The sequence below is a fragment of the Nematostella vectensis genome, chromosome 15, assembly GCF_932526225.1.
Source record: "Nematostella vectensis chromosome 15, jaNemVect1.1, whole genome shotgun sequence".
Taxonomy (NCBI): Eukaryota; Metazoa; Cnidaria; class Anthozoa; order Actiniaria; family Edwardsiidae; genus Nematostella; species Nematostella vectensis.
This window is the reverse complement of record NC_064048.1, coordinates 5,319,635-5,326,166: the sequence shown is the minus strand read 5'-3', so window position 1 is coordinate 5,326,166 and position 6,532 is coordinate 5,319,635. Positions and strand designations below refer to the sequence as shown.

At 44.3% G+C, this 6,532-nt stretch overlaps 1 protein-coding gene across 1 annotated transcript in view; it reads left to right on the top strand.

Annotated features, from left to right (window-relative positions):
- Positions 1 to 5,519: 5,519 nt before the first annotated feature.
- Positions 5,520 to 6,532, top strand: part of LOC5522339 — a 36,902-nt gene continuing 35,889 nt past the window's right edge. The window contains exon 1 of the mRNA XM_032367539.2: positions 5,520 to 5,626. The gene's annotated coding sequence lies outside the window, so the exon portion shown is untranslated. The remainder of the gene's footprint in view (positions 5,627 to 6,532) is intronic.

Here is a 6,532-nt window from a genome sequence, read left to right as displayed (position 1 = left end):
TACTTCCTTGAGGTTCCTCCATTTGTGTTGACACGCGGTGTCAACTACTTGGCACCAAGCGGTAGAAGAAGTGGCAAACTTTCAAATGAACGTCTGCTCTGGAGTGGCAGACTCGCCACTGTGCGTTTGCCGTTTAGGCAGGCAAACCTCTGGTGAGTCCGCGGCTGCTACCTTGTGTTGACACCGCGTGTCAGCGCTTGCCGTTCCGGCGGTGTTCACATGACGTGCTATGTGTAACGCCCCGACGGCTAAAGCCATCAAACGACCGCAGCGTAGAGACAGGCTTCCGCACAATTTGCGGAGCTCGTTGCTGATGATGTAGTCGGACACTAGGTCATTGTGAAGATCGACCACACTGTCTATCGGCAGCGCCATGCCTACTAGCTTGGTCGTAAGCTTCAGAAAGCTGTCTGCCAGGGCGTCTGTAGTCCGGCTGGCTAAAGCGGTCTCGTATCGCCTCTCGTACCTCCTCACCGCTCATGCGTTCGACGTGTCGTCGTGAGTCAGGGCCTTGCTTACTATTTCTCTCGACTTCCCCGAGGCTACGAGAATCGCGAGTTTCTCCCTCGCGTCTGCTATCTCAGTTTGCTCACCTCCGGTTGCCGTTCCGGCAGGATACGTCGAGCAGTCCAACAAATCGACGGCCGGGAGGCCGGCGGCGCCCCCCTCAAGAAGACTCTTAAAGTATTCGTCACTCATCATGCCGTGGCTAAGCTGCAACACGTGTGAATATATACGTATATATACGTATATGTGTGCACACACACACGTTATGCCCTAGGGTGGTGGTTACCGTTCAACTAGGGCGATGGTATAAGGGTGACGCAAGCAAAACTCTAACTTCGAGAACTTTTTCGTCTTGAGGGCCTTTATGTACTCTTTCATCTTCTCTTCTGGGAGCTCCGCGCCGTAGTCATGTAGGATAGCTTTCATGTCCGCCTTGCTCGGGGTATAGAAGACCACCAAGGCCGCGATGTTCTCATGGAACGGCTTCGTGATGCTGGTGAGCTGCTGCGTGATCACCCACACGCTGATACCCACGTGGCGAGCGCTGAACGCCAAGTTGACGAGCTGGTCAGAGCGCCTCTTTACGTCTTTCGAGATTGCACAGTCGTCAAGTATGATTAGCGTATTAGTGCCTTCGGAGAGAGCGGAGACAAACCTCAGCAGTATGTCGATCTGACCCGCCTCAGGTGCGATGACAAACAGACGATTGTCGCCCTCGCCGAAGCCGTCGTAAGTTTTGTTGTAGACAAAGGTAGGGCACACGAGTACGATGTAGTCAAACTTGCCCCGGAAAGGGCCGCGCAGCCGGTCCACTACGAATTGGGTCTCCCCGCATGACGTCGGGCCCACGATGAGAGCGTTAAATGGGTTGTTTTTCATACCGATTCGCGCAGAAACACGCTCCGGCGTATGTGCTCAGTATTGTATGGACTCTAGCTGTCCGTTCATAAGGTTCATTTGGGCGTCGGCCACCACAAACACGTGACAGTTTACGGTACCCGTGCCGCTCGCCGTGCGTTTTATCTCGAGGTGCACACCGTCGCGGGTATTGACCAATCGGAGACCATCCCCATGGATAACACTGTCGTCCGTCGTTCGATCCACAGAGCAAACTTGTCATCGCCATAGAACGACTCGGGGCCGATTGCCGGGGCGGCAGGCGCTCCGCTGTGCCCCCCCGGGGAGGGGCGGACAATCCGCCTTTTCGCCTCCCTCCAGAAATCCGTGGGGCGCAGCCCCTGGTTGAAGACCTTGTTTAGCATGCCGTCGATTGTAACGCGAACGCTCTTGATGTAGGGGTACACGAACTTCTCAGAGTCGCGAGCCCCTGCCGTGTATGGCTCCACAAAGAGGAGCAACAGACCACTCATAGACCTTCGCGGCAGGTTGACACTCTCGTTGATTATGCTGTCCGTCCCTTTGCTAATATGGAAGGTCTTGTGGAGGTTTACTTGCTCGTAGAAGAACTTTGTGCCGTTTTGCTAGGCGGCGGCTGCAGACCGGGCGAGGTTGTCGTCCCTCAGGCTTTCGTATTCCAGCTCTATATTTTTGATGCCATAGGATAATTTGGTAGCATCGCTTCCGACTACTACCTGGTCAACCGTTGCGAACGTGATTTCGAAGAGCAGCGCCTCGGAGAGCGCCCGGGTACAGTACGCCGTAGTCCGTCAGCAGAGAATGGTCTAGCGGGATGGTGTACCTCGCCCCGTGGGCGGCGTTTAGAGCGTTCACCTTGGCGTTACTAGTCGCTTTATCGCCAGCCTTGGAGCGAAGCTTGCGCATGTTTTCTGACTGTATGCCCTGCTCCAGGCGGTCCTCTTCTCGACCTTGGACAGGTAAAGCTCCTCATACGTCTTGAAGACGTCGTAGCGGTTGGTGTCCTGGAGCGTTTCTCCTGCAAACGTGATTTTCAGGCGGCTCACGAGATTCCGGCCGACGTTGTTCACGACGGTATTATTTGCATGGCCCGAGATGGAGAGATCGAGACCGACCCTCAAGGAGCCAGGCACGAGCGTGACGCCTTCCGATAGCTTTGGGACCGCCACATATAGCGTCTCGCCTGGGGAGGCCGTCGACGGGTTGAGAGTGACCCAGTGGCAGTTCTTAAGTGGACTGATAATATTGACGGCAAAAAGACAAAAACATTCTTTCTATCTAGTCGGCAATTAAGCAAACAAGTGAGCAATAGGAGCTCAAATAGTGTTGCAATTTACTTGCATTTTAGAATCAAGAATATTAGTAGTGTGATAACCCTGAGTATAAGGTGATATTATTTGTCTAAAGTTGGAGAAGAAAATAAAGTGTATATTACACATGGGACGAAAAACGTTCCTGACACTTGCAAAACAACAAAAGCCTAACGTTGATGTTTCCATCAAATCACTAGGGACTTTAAGATACAAATATGGCAGCGAGGACGGCAACGGTAGAAACCAATGAAATTGATAAGGGAATTCAAAAGTCACACGTGAAAATACGTAGATTTCCTCCACCAAATCACGAAGTGAAATTCAACGTTTTACGGTCTAGCGAGGACGAGTGCTGTTGCAAAGACACCTTTCTCTTTCCGAAACATTCTTGCCTTCTAATGGGTCGTCTTTTGTATCGGCAGTCCTTAAGTGAACTGACAATTGATGGCAAAAAGACAAAAACATTCTTTCTATCTAGTCGGCTGGAAAGCAAACAAGTGAACAATCGGAGCTGAAATAGTGTGGCAATTCACGATCATTTTGGAATCAAGGATATTGATTCAATACGTTTTTGGGACAGATCTGAGGCTTCTAGTGGGTTTATATGGCTCCAGCATTTCTTTAATGTAGTTTGGTGCTAGGACATTTATCGCTTTGTAAGTAAGAAATAAAAGTTTAAAATAAATGCGTTGTGTCATGGGAAGCCAGAGGAGCTGTCAGGTGTGATGTCTTCAGGTTTTCTAATACGGATGATAGGAGGCGCTGCGGCATTTTGGACATTTTGAAGGCGATCAATTAAACATTTTGGTACTCCAAATGGCAATGGGTTGCAATTATCTAATTTACACGTTATAAAAGCATGTATTAGAGTTTCTGTGTCCCACACGGAAAAACAGTCACGAATTTTATGTTTCTTAAATGGAAAAAGCACACTTTGCAGGTATTTGTAACTTGCTCTTCAGGGGATTTTATGTTTCTTAGACGGAAAAAGCACGCTTTGCAGGTATTTGTAACTTGCTCTTCAAGGGACATGCTTTTGTCAAAAATAATCCCAATTTTCCTTGCAGATGATGTCGGTAGAATATTTTTACCAGAAACATTGACTAGTTGTACTGCCGGGGGCGGATGATGGTTAGCACTAAGAATAAGAAGCTCAGTCTTCTTTATTCAATTTGAGCTTGTTATTTGTCATCTAGTTGTCCATGTCACGAACAAACGCTATAACAAAACATGGTAACGAGGAGGGCGACGCTAAAAATCAATGAAATTGATAAGGGATTCAAAAGCCGCACATGAAAATGCGTAGATTTTAAAACCGTTTTCCGCCAATCAACAAAATGAATTTCACCGTTTTACGTTCAAGCGAGGACGGGAACGGTTGGAGTGTAAACTCACCTTTTTCTTTTTTTTTTATTATTGTGGAAATAAATTTTTCGGATAATTCCTGTCTATTCCAGAGAATAAATTCTAGGGATTTTCATTGAAACTGTTTTGGAGTTGACCGGACTGCGCTTAAGACCAGCGGTCTGAGTTCGTCGAGATTTCTCGGAAAAATGAAGTCTGGGTGCCCTAGCTCAAAATTAAACAGGTAATAGGTATGGGTGACCATGATATCCTGTAAAAGTTTGGAGCAATTTGGATAAATATTTTTGGCGATAGAAGCCGAAAAGTAATTTTTCGTCTCCCGCATTTCGTGGATGTTAGAAAAAGACTAAAAACCGGTTCGCAACGCGTGATAAAACAACTGCAGCTTATATAAACCTAAAGAATGGATAATAAGGAACTCCCAGGCTGAAGGATAAGCTGTTCTGTCAGCGCCTTATTATTTTACGCGATTTTATTTTATTTTATGTTTTTAGATGACTTTAAAAAGCCTTGAAATAATCGTGTAATATCGCCGATGAGATGTGGATTTGGCAAAAATGTTTGCATTCATCGAAAAGAGCATCATTTCTACTTTTGATATGTTAAATAAAATTTAGGGGCAAATAAAATCCGACTTTTTTACAAGCCGAAATATGACATATGAAATATGAAAATTGGGCGCTGCCCTTATTATCGGTAACCATAGCAACGCTAATGAAATATAAATGTGGTATTCCATTCTTCATTCCATATAGAATAAATGTATATTGGATTCAAATTGTTAAACTCATTTGCCAAAAAAATCATTTTTGAGGTCTGTCTCACCTTAAAGGTAAAAAACGACTCTGCACTGTATGTCCTTATAAAAAAGTTCTAATCTATGAGCACAATTTGATTCTGCATTTTAGAACGCATCAGGACTAAAAAAATCTTGCTATCTGAGCCTCGGCATGTTTTTATAGCTTGTTCTTAAAATTTGGTGAAATCTCATGCTGGACGTTCTTATAAAAACAGGGCCGTAGCAGGGGCTGGGCCACTGGGGTCACATGCCCCCCCCTTATTTTCGATCATTATAAGGAAATGACCGGGAAGGGCGTGGCTGTGCCCCCCAATATTTTCTTAATTTTTCCATATCATACCCCCCCCCCCCAAAAAAAAAATGTTTTCTAGGCCTGCTACGGCTCTGAAAAAGTGTTTTTATGAAAAAAATGTCTAACAGTGACTACTGCACCGTTTTCTCACCACCCTGACCTCGCATGCTTGTACATTCACAGAAAAAAAAATCTGTCGATTCGTTTTGTAACAAGCTGTATAAGAGGACCAAACTCCCCTTGCAGTTCTGAATTCTGGGATTCCTTAGAGTTCGAGTTCAAACATTGTCCTATCAGCCAATCACGATCGATGTTTTCCAGTGACATCAGACCGCGTTATGTCAACTCCACGTGACAATTTATTCACACTCCTTCGGCGCATCTACCAAGCTGTACGGAGGTCGGCCTAATTTGCCTGATTCAAAACCGTCTCTTTCGCGGAGAAATTCTAAGATATCCCAGAATATTTTGCAGGTTAGTAAACCTTATGTTTGAAGTATTGTGCAAAAGCGGTCTTTGAGCCTTTTTCGGGAGTTTCTGCCATTGAAATCGAAGTGGTTGTGATTTCGTGTAAGTTGTGTCCGATTTCATTCAAACAAACACAACTTTACCTCACAGTTTTAGTTCTTTTAGGTAATAATGACCATTAGTCATTCAGCTTATAGCTCTTTTCGAGTTCTCATGTTAGTTTACTTTCTGCAGAATTTTTTAGTGAATATCATCTTATACGATAGAGAAATGAACAAGAAGACATTAGAACCCAACCGCCACTAACAACACATAAGCTTACAATTTGAGTAAAGTGGACATGACAGTCTGTTTGTATAAATCCGTTAGGATTTGTGTAACCCGGCCTGGCGTTTTGCATCTGTAGTCTTTTTTTAAAATAAGGACTAAACCAAACACAAGTTTAAAGAATTAGTTTCAGCAGTAAGTCTTTATTTAAATATTATGCAAAAGTAAGATTTTATTCTGTGTATTACAAAATGTGAAATATATAGTGAAATGTATTCATACTAAGTCGAAATGATACATGATTCCTTACCTCTTAGTAGCCATAAACACATTTTTAGCTTCGTGTTGAAGACCATCTTAGAATACCCCACACCCACAGTATTCAACTGATATTGATAATGCCTTAAACAGTGCAAACTACATAAACAACAACAACAACAACAACAAAAATTTGGGAAGTCTGTTATAGCAGGGAATTACACTACTAAGTTTACAATACTTATAAAGGTTATATATGTATAAGGGTTATAATTTTTATAAAAATAAAAAAATGATAGAAGTGGCCAGCTATGTTACTTATTTGTTTCTTGAAAAGTTTGTAATTATTTATAGTCCTAGCCGGCTCACATTGTGGGTTATTTGGAA